This window comes from Oryx dammah, unplaced genomic scaffold, assembly GCF_014754425.2.
Source record: "Oryx dammah isolate SB20612 unplaced genomic scaffold, SCBI_Odam_1.1 HiC_scaffold_16, whole genome shotgun sequence".
NCBI classification, from domain to species: domain Eukaryota; kingdom Metazoa; phylum Chordata; class Mammalia; order Artiodactyla; family Bovidae; genus Oryx; species Oryx dammah.
Window position 1 is genome coordinate 58,605,801 of NW_024070200.1, and position 18,102 is coordinate 58,623,902.

Sequence of the window (18,102 nt, forward strand, 5' to 3'; positions counted from 1 at the left end):
GATCGGCTTCTACAATAGAAAACAGGATACATTTGATGCAGGACTTTATGTATCTTGTGTGTGTGTATGTGTTAGTCCCTCAGTCATGTCTGACTTTGTGATCTCATGGATGGTGGCCCACCAGGCTCCTCTGGCCATGGAAATCTCCAGGTAAGAATATTGGAGTGGGTTGCCATTCCTTTCTCCAGGGGATCTTCCCAACCCAGGATCGAACCCAGATCTCCTGCATTGAAGGCAGATTCTTTATCGGCTGAGCTACCTAGGAAGACTTATACATCTTAAAGAAGCTAATCTTTGCAGGAAGGGAACATTGCCAAACAGTGCAAGATTAACCCACGGCAGTATTCGGTCGTTTGTCTAATGAATCATGTCAAACATTTGAAATGGTGTCTCTCTTTAACTAGATTGCAAGAGCTAACATCAGCTGTCTCCAAGACTAAACCCTCAAACAGTTGGAAGAAGACATTTTCCATGATGAGTTTGTATAAGAAGAGCATAATCAAGTCAATGGTGTCTAACGACCTAAATCAATCCCATGTTAAGGCTGGTACAACAAATCCCCTGGCTTCTGAGATTGTGCATTTATTTAAGTGTGAGAACCACAGTGTACTTTTTACTTTTAAGATTCTCTGATGATCTGTTTCATTGCAATTATTGTCAAATGCTTCTAGCTAGTAAAACAAAACAACAACAAAAAAAAAACCAGTCTGCCACAGAACAGTGAAATGGTGAACAATTGGACAGAAAATTCCATTTGAATCTGGTCTGTGATCTAATGGTCAGCTATTACACTATCAAAATTAAATCACTTATGTAATTAGCATGGTTTTCAGGCTCACAGGCCTTCTCAGCAGACAGGCCAAATACCTGAATGAACATAGAAATGGATTTCTCCTTTTGCCTCATGAGGTCACTATTGGAACCACAGCTGCGTTGCAGTGAGTGGGACCAAATTTCCGCTGCTGGGAAGGGGTGATAGGGTCATAATTTCTCATAAAAATGATGCTGATGTAGCTCAAAAACAGAGACTATGAAATGATGCTCTTTTGGCATAATGGAAAAGATTTCTGGTTTGTAACAAACTATAATATGTAACCTAATAGTGAATAGCTCAATTGTGAATGAATAGTACAAATTCCATTTGAATCTGGCCCACAGTGGTCAGTCCCTTGGATAGTTAGCAAGAGTACATTTCTTTGAGGTTTTTCATTAGTTGGGCCAAAGAACTGAATGAAGCATTCCTTTCTTCAGGGAAGAAAAGAAAGAGGAAGGAAGGAAGGGAGGGAGGGAGGGAGAGAGGAAAGAAAAACACATCTGAAGACAAAATTCAAACATTTACTCACCAAAATCTACCAGAAAGAATAATTGAAGGACAAATAGCAAGTTTGAGCTACTTTATTTTATTTTAATTGGAGGATAAATACTTTACCTTATTGTGATGGTTTCTGGCCATACATCAACACGAGCTACTTTGTTTGAAAAGACCATTTCACTTTCAAGTAAACTTTACCAGGTCCATGTATCTAGTGAGATGGAGTGAAAATGGAGTTAATTACAGGGAGTCAGGATATTCCAAAGTATTGCCATGTTAGCCTCTACATCATAATCTGAAACTCAAACGCCTTCATGGCAGGCAGGTTGCAAAGGAATATGGAACTTCTGGTTGGGGCCAGAAAGTAGAGAACGTACTTCTTACATAAAGTATAAGTGTAATTTTTGTTTGTTTGTTTTTCTACTCAAATAAAATAAAACCAGTCCTTGGTTGGGCCAGAGGACAGCACTTGTTGGCATGGAGAACCCTTAAAATGCCTGGTGTTGAAGGTTTTCATGTATAAAGCAGTCATCAACACACACACTTAAAATTGTAGCTTAACAATATTCTCCCACTGAAATGGACCACTTGTTTTCTTCAATTTAGCATTGAATGTATTATATTAAAAAGACAGTGATGGAGTGAGCTACAATGTAAAGTCAACAAACTGCCTAAGAGAGTCCTCATTTGTTTTATTTTCTTTTTGTTAATTTAGTCCAAGGCCAGCAGCCATCCTCTTGGGCTGGTGATCAGGCAGTCTCGGTCGGCCATTATGGTTTTTTACACCAAGTTCCCCATTCTCCCGGGTTACCCGAGGTTTGGGTTCTGATATCCAGGCCCTGGGAATGCCCTTTCAGCCTCTGTCACTGGTCATGGGGTCACACCTGAATGCTAACATACCCACACGCCTCCTCATGGGCACTTCTGCCCGATGGCTCTGTGTCTTTTCTATCCGCTTTGGGACATGGGTCAGTCATCTTCCCTCTGAGCTCCTGCTGCCATGAGGCTGAGCAAGGTCTCCCCCATCAGAGGCCCTGCCCCCAACATTCGGTCTCTTTCAGCATCAGGAAAATCTCTGCTCTATCTTTTCTTTGAAGTACACTCTGAAGAAATCAACCCTGAATATTCATTGGAAGGATGGATGCGAAACCTGAAGCTCCAATCTGACCACCTGATGTGAAGAGCAGACTCACTGGAAAAACCCTGATGCTGGGAAACATTGAAGGCAAGAGGAGAAGCAGGTGGCAGAGGATGAGATGGTTAGTTAGCATCAACAACTCTGGACGTGAATCTGAGCAAACTCTAGGAGATAGTGAAGGACAGGGGAGCCTGGCATGCTACAGTCCATGGGGTTGCAAAGAGTCGGACACAACTGAGTGACTGAGCAATGAAAAATCTCCCTTTTCTCTCCAAGGACACACAGGATGATGGCTTCATGAGCTTTCAGGGATGCTGACCCAGATTCCTTAAGGAGCAAACAAGTAATAAATAAGGGATGTGAGTTAGTGTGAGACAGTACGGATGGGGATTTTAGTGAATTAGAGAGTAATTGAATGTCTAAAGCCTCTCACATTCAACCTATGCGTGTTAGAATCTCAGTTTAAAATCCTTTGTTTAATCTTTTACAGAATATAGGAAAAACTCTTGAACATCTACTTTCAAGTTTACAAAACTCCTTGAGGCGGAAAAATGAAAAAATAAGTGAAAGAGTGGGATATCTACTCTGCTTGAGGTAACAGTGTTGGAGAAATTCAAGGGGAAATATATACAATAATATTTCAACAAATTATTAGGCAATAAAAGCAGTAATGGCTACTTTTGTGTTTTGCTTTTTTTTAAACAACTATGGTATATGAACACAATTAGAAATTTTATTCAATATACCTTTGGGTGCTTACTAATTGTATAATCATATATATATATATATATATATATATATATATATATATAGTCCCCAGGGATCCCGTCACAGCTCATAAGAAATCTTTGCAAAACAAGCAATTTACGTGCAACATTTAATCCTCAAAACAACTATGGAGGGGTGATTATCACACCCATTTTACAGATGGGAAAACTGGGGCACAAGCTTAGGAAGTTAACTTGCTCAAGGTTGCAGGGCTGGTAAACAGCATAGATAGGAGTGGATTGTTGGTTGGTCTGATCTCATTTCCTGGGAATTTTCACTATCACTCTGACTCTAATTATCTACATCAAAATATATTGTCAGGGCTAAATTCTGTTTTTCAAAAATTAGAGTGACAGTAGCATTAGAGTTGGGCAAAGACTTATTTGCTTGAATTTATGCTGATGCGAAGATGAGAAGCCATCTGCCCAGACTCTGAGATGGCCCCAACCCCTAACCTTAGGTGGCCACCAAGTCAGTCCCCCAAAGATGTTCCCTGGAGTGCTCTCGGTTCCACAGCCACTCGCCCTCTCTAATTGCAACATATCAGTTCTATTCACAGGTGGATCGACCAGCAAAGGCTCATTGAAACCCTCTCAACCACTTTCTCCCACCTTCTAAACTCGAAAGGGGGCAGAAAGGGACTCACAAAAGCCTCTTCTTCCCGAAGCCCTTGTAATAGGCTCATTAAGCACCCGCCTGGGCTTGTTATAAAATACTTTGGAAGCAGGCTGTAAGTAGCTGACTGTTTGAAACAGATAATATCAAATTGGAGAAACATGTAAAATCACATACAAAAACAGTAAAATGAGATGTACTCTAATGATACCAGCCAAACAAGCAGGGAAGTAATTAGTCACTTCGTGTACATAACTTGGGATGTGTAGCAGAGCTAATTTTATGTGAGGCCATGTCAGCTTCTAACTTTGGTGTTTTGTGTATGGGGTAAATAAAAGATGTTCCATGGAGAATTCTGTAGCATAGGAAACTGAGCAAGGCTTCTATCTCATTATGGAAGTCACACATCGTATTTTTTAAGCCTCTCTTAAGAATGCTGTAGAGTGTTTTGATTATTTATGTTTTTCCTTTCATCAGATATGAATTTATGTAAACTGATCTAACTCTAAATAAAAATTATTTATCCATAAAACAGAGTGCTACTATTTCTTATTCATGCTGTTAATGCTAAAAATTGTTTTTTTGATCTGGAATTAATACTCAGAGTATGTTATCTCCTATGGAAGACATTGAGATGAGTGATATACAAACATGCAAAGACTGTGGATTACCTTGTGGAAAACAACATTTGAAGGGAGCTGTATTTTAAGGAAGAATTTTTAAATTTGGGGAGATAACTTGTTTTTCAATTATTATCTGTAAAGTAATTCTCAGCTTCTATAAAATATTATTATATTCATTTCAAAAACTTTTGCTCAACAAAATCTCTTAATCCTCAGAAAACTACAAGTATCACCTCTGTGGGAAATGAAACAATTTCTATGTCTAAAAGTATAAAAGAGATAAAAAGATATTTTTATGTACCTCATCAGAGTAGAATCATTAGTATTGATGTTATTGATACAACTTTGGATACTTTAAAAGCTTGTTGTCAAGCATAATTTATTTAGGATCTTACTTATTTCATAAATTTGTCAGGTAGATGAATACAAGAACTACACCTTCTCATCTTAGCTACCACTCCCCCTCCCATTGTAAGCTGTTTTATATAAGCTTAAATTTGGCTCTGTGGCCTCTGGTTTGGGTTTCCTGGGGTTCCAAGATTGGGGAGCAAGTAGTCTTGTGTGGAGAAAGACACCTGACCCTGAACGAGGACCCTGGACAATTCTATCCCTTCTTCTTTCACATACATCCATGGTTGTATCTCCATGTGCTCTTTGCATCCTTGTAGGTCAAATTAGAGGGTTGGAAAAGTAATTCCTATACTAACTTTCAGTCTCCTAGTTCTGTTTTTATACTTCGATCTGAATAAAGTGTACACACACAGGAGCTATCATAGTTATCCAGGCTGAGCAAACGTATTTAATTAATAAGTGCTATAACTCTGAAAGAGAGGATAACTCAGTAAAATACTGTGAACAATTAACAATTATAGGACATTTTGAACCAGATGACGGTGGATGGTGAACAGATTCCTCACGTTGAGAACTGTGATATAACATCATACCTTTGGTTTATAGTATGGTTTTTACTGGAAAACTATTTTCACATCTGAAGATCTCCTTTCGGACTACTGGTCAAAGAGGGGACATATCCTTTGACCCAATAAATCCACTTATAGCCGTTTTTCTTATAAATATAAACACACATGTGCAAAGAGGTCTACTTAAGTGTAGACACTGCACCACTGTTTGTGAAAGCAAAAGATGGGAAACAATCCTACATAAAACAGATAAACAGCAAGGACCTACTATATAGCACAGGGATCTATATTCAATATCTGTATTAACCTACAATGGGAAAGAATCTAAATATATATAAGTGTGTGTGTGTGGTGTATTTGTGTGTGTATATATATATATATATATGTATATATAATTGAATCACTTTGCTGTGCACCTGAAACAAATACAACATTGTAAATCAACTAAATTTCAATTAGAAAAAGATTGGAAACAATCTTTTTGTGCATCAATAGAGATCTGTTTAGTAAATCATATTTAAATTTAATGAAACACTGTGTATTGATACTAAAATAAGTAAAGCATCTTTATAAGAACAGATAAGGAACTATCTTCAAGATGGATTATTAGGTGAAAAAAACAAAATGCAAAAAATGGTATGTAGAATACACTACCATTAATTTTTTCAAAATGTATAAACATATATCACACATATATTATATGTTTGTAATGTCTCTAAGAGGCTACCTACCTAAAAGTATGGTGACCATGGGTCCAGGGCTACTGACAAAGGCCAACTCAATTTTTCCTGTGTGCTGATTTATACCTTTTAAAATTTGTACCATGTGCATCCAATATTTATATTATCAGAAGCAATAATAAAATTAAATATTAAGTGTGTAGGATGTACCAGGTATTGTTCTAATGCCTACATGAATTAATTCAGTGAATATTTATAGTAAAGATTTTTATGAGATTAGAACTGTTACTATGATCCCATTTAGCAGATAAGAAAACTGAGGCAGGAGCAAGGTTATCCAAGCTGACATAGAAAATGAATTGTTTATAAGCCACTGGGTCATCTTCCTAAAGGTCTCTCTCTAAAGTTTTAGAAGTACTTTCACAAATGCAATATATATATTATATTCAGGTTTGTGGAAGTCTCCTGACTTTGATAGATCCATCCTTCCCCACTATAAATGTTGTGCAGTCAAATAAAGTTATGTGTGGTTTTGTCCAACATCAAGGATTAGTAGTGGTCCTCTGGCCCATCCAATAACAGCCGAACCCAAATGGAAATGCCTCTGTCTCAAGTCCAGTTATTCTCCGCTTGGATTCTCAGTGTCCCCTCATTTACTTGAAAGTTCAACTTTTACTGCCTGCTCATTGGTACAATGCATGTGTTTTTTTCCAAATGCTGCAGTTCCTGCCTCACCAATTTCACAGCTTTTTTAAAAATTGAGTATATCTTTTTCTAAAATAGTATCCCAAGTGTACGAACACCCAGGTAATTCTATAGACTACCTGTTTTCCCAGAAACAAGCCACTTTTAATTTGGTCATAAATACAAGTATAAATAAAAGCCAATGCCCCCTATCATTACTTTTGTCTTTCTCATAACCGTTGTTAAAGAGAACATCTCATTATTTACCGATGCACTACTCACAACCTTAATAGAAATTAAAAAGAAATCAATTTCGTTAATTGATGGACACAGAACTCTGTGCAGTTAGCAATGATGAACAAACTAGTGAGAGTAGAGGGAGGAATAGATAAATTGTTTAACCATTAGGAAGGGCCATTTATCTTTCGTCTCTCTCAGTCTCTTATTTAGGAATTGACTTAACAATGTGAGACTGCTTCTAGGTTATTTAATTATCACCAGCCATTGCTTCAGCTTCCAGTTGTCTGCCAGTCAGCTTCTAAGTTCAGAGACTTACTTCCTGCTGCTTCCCTCCTGAACATGCTAGAACACTTTCGCTCTTAGATTTCTCACCTTTGGTGACCGGTAGCTCAGTTTGTCATTAAAAACACAACAAGATAATACAACAAAACAAAATAGTCCAGAGGTCAACACCCTTCAGGTGTGAGTCTGGGATCTCGCAGCGGGTGGCAATGAGAGTTCAGCTGTGTCTTGAGGCTGAGAGATTGAAAAGGAGAGAGTTCACAGCCCTGAAGTTTGCTTCTCTTTCCAGAATTTAACTTTTAGTCTTTTGACACCTCACATTCAGTCAGTGGAACAAATCTGTCTGAGAATGTTTTAGAGGGTAGACCAGAAGTTTATTTGTTTTAATAAGTCTTGCAAAAATACATTTTCTTTGGAGAAAACTGGGAAGTCCAGTTTCTTTCCGTTGCCTCAACTCCATTTACAGTATTTCTTGAGATGTAGGGCCCTTTAGGGGATTTATTCTTTTACCAGGCTTGGTGTTTGGAAGTTGCTGCTATGAGCAGTGAGGTTTTGGATCTCATATCAAAGGGTTTAAAGTTAATGATTTTAAGTATGGCTGGATTTTATTGCTCCTCTGGTGGGCTAAAAACTTCAGCCACTCTTTGACCTCTGCTCAGTCAATTCAATTCCATCTAATGCTCTGTGACTAATATGGTGGATATTTAATCTACTTTGCTGCTGAAATTACTTTTAGAGTCACTTTTTTTTTCCCTTGGAAAACTTCCTCCTGAGAGAAATTGCTTATTGTAAGCTCTGAATATGTTGCATATTACAGAATACATTTTTAAAAGCTTTTCTTCCAGAGACAATTAAACCTTATCACTTATTTTGCTATCACATTACAAAAAGGGACAGGAAAAATGATATTATTCTAGAAATAAAAGTAGAATCAAAAGGAAGAATGACCTGAAAGCACCCTGATCCTGGTATTAATGTAGATATCATAAGCAGTCATGTCTTACTCAAATATATCCCTCAATGAAATTAAATTGGGAGACAAAAATCGATGAATCACAGGGTTATGCATCCAAGTGGGTTCCTTTCATCTATTTCCTTGTTCAAAACACACATGGCTGCTTTTCAAGGCTCATTTGGTGGAGAATGTGGCCTGTGTATTCAACAAGCAAGAAGATGACTGCCTCAGGCATTTGGGAAGGTGTGGTCCAAATAAGGGCTGAATGGAGACAGACTTGACGTTGTCCCCAGGGAGCAAGAAACTGGGTCTAATCTTTCCCTGGTCCCTGATTACTGTTGTGACCATTGGGCCAATTGTTTAAACCTCTGCTCCTAACCAGAGGGTCTGCAAGTTCTAGGGCTACCCATCTGTAGTCAACTTAGACCAATGCTGTGGTCATGACTAAATCTGATCTCTGATGAAGGTTCTTGAGTAGTCATTCAGGGCAACCAGGTTCAGTGTGAAGTAGGCAGAGCCCTTTCTTTCCTGCAGCCAATTTTCATTCCTCAGTCACTTGAAGTGGTCACCACCATTACTCACATTAAGTATAAAAGTCTTTTCCCAGGAAAATTTGCATTTAGACAGGGATCAAAGCCTTAAACTAAGGAAGAATGTGGATGGTCTTCTCCAGACCCTGTGGCTTCAGAAATACGTTTCTGGTCCCAATTTTACCATACACTCATTTGATATCATCACCTCTCTGGGCTTCAGTCTCTTACTGGAGGAGGAGAGGAAACTGTAACGATCTCTAATCTTCCTTCCAACTCCAAAATGTAGCCATTTAGAAATAAAGACGGTCTTCATGTATCAGAAGTCAAGGACAGGTTTTTTTCTCACATCTGGTCATAGCCTTAAACTTCCTCCCCAGTGACATGAGCTATACATGGCTGAGCATCCAGTAGTGAGGGGTGTGGAGAGAAGAGACCCAGATTCAGGGAAGCCACAGGCAAAGCTTCCTGCCTCAGTTCAGTTCAGTTCAGTTCAGTCCCTCAGTCGTGTCCAGCTCTTTGCGACCCCATGGACTGCAGCATGCCAGGCTTCCCTGTTCATCACCAACTCCCAGAGCTTACTCAAACTCATGTCCATTGAGTCAGTGATGTCATCCAACCATCTTATCCTCTGTCATCCCCTTCTCCTCCTGCCTTCGATCTTTCCCAGTATCAGGGTCTTTTCCAAGAAGTCATTTCTTCACATCAGGTGGCCAAAGTATTGGAGTTTTAGCTTCAGCATCAGTCCTTCCAATGAATATTCAGGATTGATTTCCTTTTGGATGGACTGGTTCAATCTCCTTGCAGTCCAAGGGACTCTCAAGAGTCTTCTCCAACACCACAGTTCAAAAGCATCAATTCTTCAGTGCTCAGCTTTCTTTATAGTCCAGCTCTCACATCCATACATGACTACTGGAAAAATCATAGCTTTGACTAGAGGAATCTTTTTTGGCAAAGTAATGTCTCTGCTTTTTAATATGTTGTCTAGGTTGGTCATAGCTTTTCTTCCAAGGAGTAAGCGTCTTTTAATTTTACGGCTGCAATCTGTAGTGATTTTGGAGCCCCCCAAAATAAAGTCTTTCACCTTTTCCACTGTTTCCCCATCTATTTCCCGTGAAGTGATGGGACCAGATGCCATGGTCTTAGTTTTCTGAATGTTGAGTTTTAAGCCAAATTTTTCACTCTCCTCTTTTACCTTCATTGAGTCTCTTTAGTTCTTCACTATCTGCCATAAGGGTGGTGTCACCTGCATATCTGAGGTTATTGATATTTCTCCCAGCAATCTTGATTTCAGCTTGGGCTTCATCCAGCCCAGCATTTCACATGATGAGTCTGCCTCAGTCTCTTGAAATATAAACTGAGGACAGTAGTACATAGCTCATCAAGGAGTTATGATGACACAATGAATCTGGATGGTGTCTGGCACAGAAGATTCCTGATCAGTGTTAATTTCTCTCTAACCATCTCTCCCTCCACCAGTATGTTACTACTTCTTCTATTCTCTCCCCAGAAAGTCAGATGAGTGACTATAGAAGACTGAATTCCTGGCCCCTGTTTTTGCATCTTCCTATCCATATTCCATTCACTAATGCCATGTAACTTTTCAGTTTCTTGAACAAAAAGCAGAGTGTGCACTTTTGCCAAATAGGCTAAAATGCTGTAACAAGCCACCTCAAAGTCTTAGTGTCTTAAAACAAGATGAAGTTACTTTTTGCCCTCCTTACAATCCAGTGCAGCCATCGGGGAGCTCTATTCTGTTCAGTCAGTCCCAGTCTTTTTTTTGGCTGGAGCCTCCTCCCGACTCTGCACACCTGGGGTTCTTTGCATCCAGCCAGTGAGTGACAGAGAGCGAGGACAAATTGTCAGGTGGCTTTTATGGGTCAAGCCTACTCAGAGAGACCATCACTCCCACCTCAGTCCATTGTCCCCAATTTAGTCACGTGTCCCTCCCTTCGAAACTGCAAGGAATCCTGGGAATATGTGGCTTAGTTTTGTGTCCAGAAAGGAAAGGAAAATGGTTTGGTGAACATATATAGCAGCATCTGTCATGGCAAGTATAGACTGAGCTCATGAGCGCACCCGCCTCTATGAGAGGTGCAGGCTACCACAATGGAAAAGGGAGTAACAGTGAGTTGGAGGACCAGAGTGGGGGCACTCATTCTACAGGGGCATCCCCACGTGGACTGGTTCACCAGATCTTTCAGTTTCTGTAAGCAAATGTGGATTTTGATGCGAAAACCGTAAATTTTAGGATGTTAAGTTGCTTTCTGGGGAAAAAAAAAAGTGTGCTAGCCTAAAGCAGATACCTATAGGTCCTGTTTGGTGTGTAAGAGTCAACTAGTCTGGATGTCTCTGGTCTGGATACATTGAGGGTCTGAGTTTCTGAGAGGTAGGGGCATGGATGCTTGATCTTTTCAGAGGTAAGTGGAGGGGGGCGGTGTGGGGAGTATTCTATGATAGTATTTGGGTTCCCTGAAGGCAAACAGAAAATGTGAGAGTGGTGGAGATTGTAGTACCAAGAGGCAGAAGCATACTTTGATAGGCAGGGGACTTGACATAGGGCTAGGTGTTAACTACCTGCCTTGACCTCTCTGCTCAGCCACAGGAGTGGACTGATGGTGGCTAGTGGACTGATGGAATGGTCATCATATTCCCCGTTCATTTCAACCTCTGCTACAATGCCTGACACCTTGGTTAAGTACTTGACAAATATCTTTTTTTTTTTTTTTTTAATTAGTGAATGATTGACTTGAACTGAGTGCATAAATGAATGCAGCTCCCAAAACAACAAGGAGTGTCAAGGCAGTGACACGTAAACATCTGTGTGTTCTTCTGGGACTTTCCTTAGGCTCCTAGGACACTTGTCTTATCTCAGAAGAGGAAAGGGAGGACTTCTTGTTAATGTTGGATGTGGAAGTGTGAATTACATTGCACTTGATTTAAAGAATAAAGGAATGCAAATGCTTTTGCATTCTGAATTTTGGTACACAATTCAGAGCTATTTGTTATTAACATAGGTGTTAAATGGACCATCTATGGACCTTCCAAATAAGTCAGACAACTGCTGTGAGTTTGGATAAGGTAGGGAAATCCACCAGGCGGGGCAGCTAAGTGGCTTATTGCTGCAACTTGCAACATAAAAACAAAAGCGAGTGGTTTAGAAAACTAGGGTTCAAGCAAAGATCAATGACTAAAGTACAATCTTGGTATGCCTGTGTCTGTGTCTGTGTATACACTCAGTAACATCCAACTCTTTGTGACCCTACGGACTGCAGCCAGCCAGGCTCCTCTGTCCATGGGATACTCCAGGCAAGGACACTGGAGTGAGTTGCTCTTTCCTCCTCCACTTGGTATGTGTAGCACTTTGATAACGGCTCTAAATCTTAGGCTTAAGGTCTGTAAATAAAATAGGTTCAAAATAACAGTGGCTTAAAGAAAAATGGAAGTTATGAAACTATGTGAGGTATACAGTGGAAAGCTAGTGTCTGGTTCTTCCCCATGAGGTCTTCAGGGACCTCGCTTTCTTCCCATTTAGGATGCTGCCTGCCTTGTTCCATGGTCCAGGATGATGGTTTGTGCTTCAGTCATTACAGCTGCAGGTCAGGTGGCAGATGACGGAGGTGAGGGAGGAGAGAAGATAAACCAGGTGATCATACCAACCAACTTTTAAGAGAATGTCTGTCCTGGAACCTGCCATGCTTTTTTCCATTTCCTTGGCCAGAATGTGCTCAGAAGACCATGTCTAGCTGTAATGGAGTCTGGAAAAAGTACCTGGCTTAAAACAATGGTAACAAATACTCTGTGCATTAGTTAGCTCTTCCTGCCAAGCAAATCGTCTCTGAACTTAGCAGCTTAAATAACAACCATTTGATTTATCTCACCACTCTTTGGGTCAACTGAGCTTCTTTTCCTCTGGACCAAGGTGAATGACTTCAGATTGCAGGGCAACTTCATAGTCATACGTGGTGGCTGGCTTTGTTCTCCTTCACATGGGTTCTTTCCCTCCAGCAGGCTACCTAGGACTCATCACATGAGGGTATCAGAGTGGCACATACAGTCAAAGGGGATGAGTCCTAATGTAAGCCTTTTCAAACCCCTGCTTGAGGCACAGTTATACTACTGCTCCATCATCTAAAGTAGCTAAGCCTGATTCAGCAGATAGAGAAATGCATTCTACCTCTTGATGAGAAGAGAAGAATTTGTGGCTATTGTATAGAATAGGAGGACAATGGAGAATGTAGACATTTTACCATCAGAAATAGTATACTCCTCCCACCAACGCCTATTGTTCCAGGCTGGTTATGACTAACTTCTTGCATTCCATCTTCACCTGGGTGTGTCCTGAGACATCTAAAATGCAAAACACTCAAAACATAACTTATAATCCATCTCCCACACATAATGAAACTAAGCAAAGCTTGTCCTCCTACACCATATGACACTGTAACCCTTCTAGTTAGTTACTCAGTCTAAATAGGTAGAAGTCATCCTTGATGATTCCTGCCCTCTCATGTTCCCATACTCAAATTATAACCAAGCCTTGCTGATTTCATTTCCTATTTATCTCTAGAATCCACCCACATGTCTTCATCTCTATTGCCGCTGCCTTAGTCCAAGAGACCAGGCATTCTTGCCTTCTCCAATCTATTTCTCACATGACGGCTAAAGTGATGAGAATGTAAATGTCATGTCATGTCACTCTCTAGTTTAAAAGTTCCCCTGGTGTCCTCTCACTCTTAGCATGGAGATCAGCTCTTGACATATGGCCTGCAAGATCCTGCCTGATCTGGCCCCTGCTAATCTCTCTCTCTCAACTCACTGCTACATATGACTTCAGAATAAGGCATAAACTTGTACTTTTAAAACAATAATTTCAACAGCATGACCTAAGACGTGACCACCTGCCCCTTGGGACACTAACACCATCACACTCAATGTGTGATGTGCTACAGACTAGCCGCAGGCCCTCTCTTATGGGCAACTGAGAGTCTTTTCAGTGTTCTTCCTCGTCCTTGGGTGATGAAGCAAGGGAGACTTCTTTGCAGGCTGATAGTAATGTTCAAAGGCACTTTGGGAGTCCCTATGTATGATTGTAAGTAACAGCTAATAAAATGGCTGATATGTATTGGATATTTAAAAAATTGTTTTGGAGTACAGTTGCTTTACAATGTCGTGCTAGTTTCTGCTATATAGCAAAATGAATCAGCGTATATCTCCTCTTTTTTTGGATTTCCTTTCCATTTAGTTCACCACAGAGCCTTGAGTAGCATTCCCTGTGCTCTGCAGCAGGTTCTCACTAGTTATCTGTTTTATACATGGCAGAGTATATATGTTAATCCCAGTCTCCCCAGCCGTTCCATCCCCTCACTCTCCCTTGGTGTCTGTATGTTTGTTCTCTACATTCGTGTCTCTATTTCTGCTTTGCAAACAGGTTCATCTGTACAATTTTTCTGGATTCCACATAAATGCATTGATATATACTTTTTCTGACTTGCTTCAGTCTTTACGATTGTCTGTAGTCCATCGACGTCTCTGCAAATGACTCACCTTCGTTCCTTTTATGACTGAGTAATATTCCATTGTATATATCTGCCACATCGTCTTTATCCATTCCTCTGCTGATGGACATTTAGATTGCTTCCATGTCCTTATATTCACAAGTTAATTGACGTCACAGAACAATGAGGTAGGACTCTTGTCATTCCCATTTTACAGATAACAAATTGAGAATTAGAGATGTTAGTAATCTGTCCAAGGACACAGGTAACTATTATTAGATTCAGATTTCATATCTGAGCGGTTTTAAATGAGAGTCTATCTCTAAGAAGTGAGAATTTTTAACAGCATACTCAACTGCCTTGCTTGACTCTTATTATAGTGCCAGGGAGCTGGTTTGGTGTTGGGGGCCAGTTACGTGAGTCTGAGCTTAAAAGGTAGAGGGTGTTCCACCTGGGATGGTCAGCATAGGACCACATAGACAGGCTCTCTGAGCTGGAGGCGAAGTGAAAGAAACCACAGTTTGTCCCAGAGATAGCACAGAGGTGGAAGATGAGGGAAAGAACCGAAGCTGGACCACAGCAGAGGAGGATGGGAAGGGTCCAGGTGGGAATTTGGTGAAAGAAAAGATGGCTTAGTAAGGACCTTCTCTTGTGCTACCAGCCTACTTTCCCTGATGGCTTAGTTTCTGGATATTTTGCAAATGAATATGAGATAAGGTCAGGTATCTTTTCCCAGTCCTCATCTAACCCCCTTGGCCTGGGGTAGTCTAGCCTCTGCAGTGGGTCTGACCAGAGGCTCTGCTCCTCAGGCGTTAGCTGGCACGTCTAGCCCAGGCCTGTCCCTTCCCTGCTCTTAAATGAGTTTAAAGTTGATTCTCAGAGCCTCCTTATAAGACCCCAGCCTTGATTTTTGGCCTGTGAAACCCAGAGCAGAGACACCAGCCAGATTCATGCGGACTGGGAGATAATACATTTGCATTGTTTTAAGTCTCTGAACTTGCAGTGATTTGTTATGGAGCTAATAAAATAACTAACACAAATCTTTCCCTTGGATCCTCTTTCTGACAGGATTTAGAAACCCGTCAGGCCTTGAGGGATAGGAGAAGTTTCTAGGCACACCCTCCCCTGCTGACACCGAGCTGAAATGACTTCTCAGAGTCTCCTTGGAAAGGGTCTGTCATAAGGCAGACAAAGTGGGCCTGAGGCAACCTTCGGCCAGCAGGAACCTCCCATTTTGCTTGCCGCCATCAGCTGGACCATGTCAAGCTTTCAGCAGTTTACCAGGAGGAGAGCAGATGTCTGTCAGCTGTTGGACAATGTGCGAAGGTGTCTCTCAGGCGGGGAGTCAATGTCACTCCTTGGAAAATAGTGGAAGGAGATCTTCATGGAGAAAAACCTGTCTGTGCAGACAGCATTCCCAGTGGGATGAAGGGTTTTCTCCAAAATCTGGAGAGACAAGTTTAAAGGTGGGACACATTGTAAAAAGGTGCAAGTGTGAGTAGTAAGAGTGGCCGGCCAATGTTGGCTGCTAAGGTTAAGACATTTTTTTCACCTGAGCCTCAGCAGCAGTTACATTACCTGGTATTAAGGCAGCTTCATCTTCAAGAGGAGAAGGCAATAGCAACCCACTCCAGGACTCTTGCCTGGCAAATCCCAGGGACGGAGGAGCTTGGTAGGCTGCAGTCCATGGGGTCGCTAAGAGTCGGACACAACTGAATGACTTCACTTTCAGTTTTCACTTTCATGCATTGGAGAAGGAGATGGCAACCCACTCCAGTGTTCTTGCCTGGAGAATCCCAGGGACGGGGGAGCCCGGTGGGCTGCCGTCTCTGGGGTCGCACAGAGTCAGACATGACTGAAGCGACTTAGCAGCAGCAGCAGCATATTCAAGGATGGACTTCCTGCCTTAAAAGCAGTAATCTAGACAATCACCTTTACCAGGCACCTGGATGAAAAGTGCTTGGAAGTCACAAAGTTACTCTTTACAAAGCATCAAGTGGATTTCCTTTTTTTTTTTTTTTCATTAAGGATAATCTGTGGACTGCATAGTAGCCATTTCCATTAAATAGACAGCTTAAGGGAAAAAAAAAAAAAAGGAAAAAGCTTTGACAACTTTCCTTGCAATATCTTTTCATTCTTTCTTTGATGTATTTGGAGTGAGGAGAATACATTAGTGCCTTTTAGCTTGGCAGCCAACTCTCTCTCGTGTAAGTAAATGGAAAAGGATTGACTAGATGGTTTACTTCATTTGCAGAATTCTAATGTCAAGGCTGTTTCTTCAAAAGGCAAAAAAAAAAAAATGCCTTTTACTTCTCATCAATAGTCAACTTCAATTAAATATATGTTGTCATGCAGGAGACTCTCTCAGGAAGTTGTCAGTCTTTGGACCATAGGACCCATGGACAAGGTGATGGCTGCATTGGTACCTAGCAGCCCTGGGGGAGATGTGTTTCAGGGAAACATGACCAATAAGAGTTAAGTCTTGACTCTATAGCAAAGACCACGTAGATGTCCATAGCTGGCCTCATCCGGGCAGACTAGACTATACCCCCGTCTGGCCACTCTCCTCTGCCCCACCAGATATATAGAATTTTGCTGTCACCTGATCGCCCACTTGAGCACTTGAGATAAGACCTCTCAGACTCTCTGAAGGTTGGGTGTAGTCAACGGGATGTAAATGAAAGCAGTGTGTTCCGCTTCTGGATCTGGACTTTAAAACTCTGCAATCCTCCCTTTTGTCTCTCCTCTCCCTCAGGGTAAGATCCAGACCGTGTTCCCTACAGTAACCCAGGTCCTTCCACCCAGAGGAAGGAGACACCCAAGGGGACAGTGGTGCATCAGATAGAAGGAGCCCAAGGCCACAAAAGGCTCTCGAGGCTGAGGGTTGCTCTGTCACGTCAACTTCCAACCTACAGCTATGGGACGGAGACACAAACTTTCACGTTATTTAAATCACTATGCCTTGGCATTTCTTTGTTTTCACAGCTCAGCTGTTACCAAGCCCTCAACCCCTTCCCTCATACCGAGAGTCTTTGGTTACCTCGATGCCCAACCCTGAAATGCCCTCACCTAGATCTATGTTCTTGCTAAGCCCCCCTTTCTTTTTTTAGAGTGATGAGACTTCTGTTACAGAGCAGGCATCATGTTTTGCTCTGGGAATAAGGCATGCCAGCCCCTCTGGGATGTGCCTGTTCCATGAGCAGTGCTCTTAGGACCTCCAAGTCAGATCTTCTGATGGTCCATTGCTCATGTGCATCTGGTGGGCAACTGATGGGCCCTAACCTTGACCTTCTGGGCACCATTTTTAATTTCAAGAGCAACTCTTAGGGTGGGGAGTTCAGGACAGGTGGAGACAAGCTTGTGTCCCAATGAGCCCTTGTGGTGCCTCTCAACATACCATGCCCCAAATTGTTTCCTCTACCTCCAAGGTTGGAATTTCACCCTCCTTTCCACTCCCAGTGTTTCAGAAGACATATATAGGTTTTGAGTAAATCTCAAAATTTGGTGGTAAGCAAGATTTCACTTTTGGTTAAGCAGCTAAGATTGGACTTAAAAGTAATTTTTTTTTAAAGGGAAATAATTCATGGATACAGAGAACAGATTAGTGATTGCTAGAAGCAGGGGGTCGGAGAAGGCAATGGCACCCCACTCCAGTACTCTTGCCTGGAAAATTCCATGGATGGAGGGGCCTGGTGGGCTGCAGTCCATGAGGTCTCAAAGAGTCGGGCACGACTTATCGACTTCACTTTCACTTTTCACTTTCATGCTTTGGAGAAGGAAATGGCAACCCACTCCGGTATTCTTGCCTGGAGAACCCCAGGGACAGAGGAGCCTAGTAGGCTGCCGTCTGTGGGGTC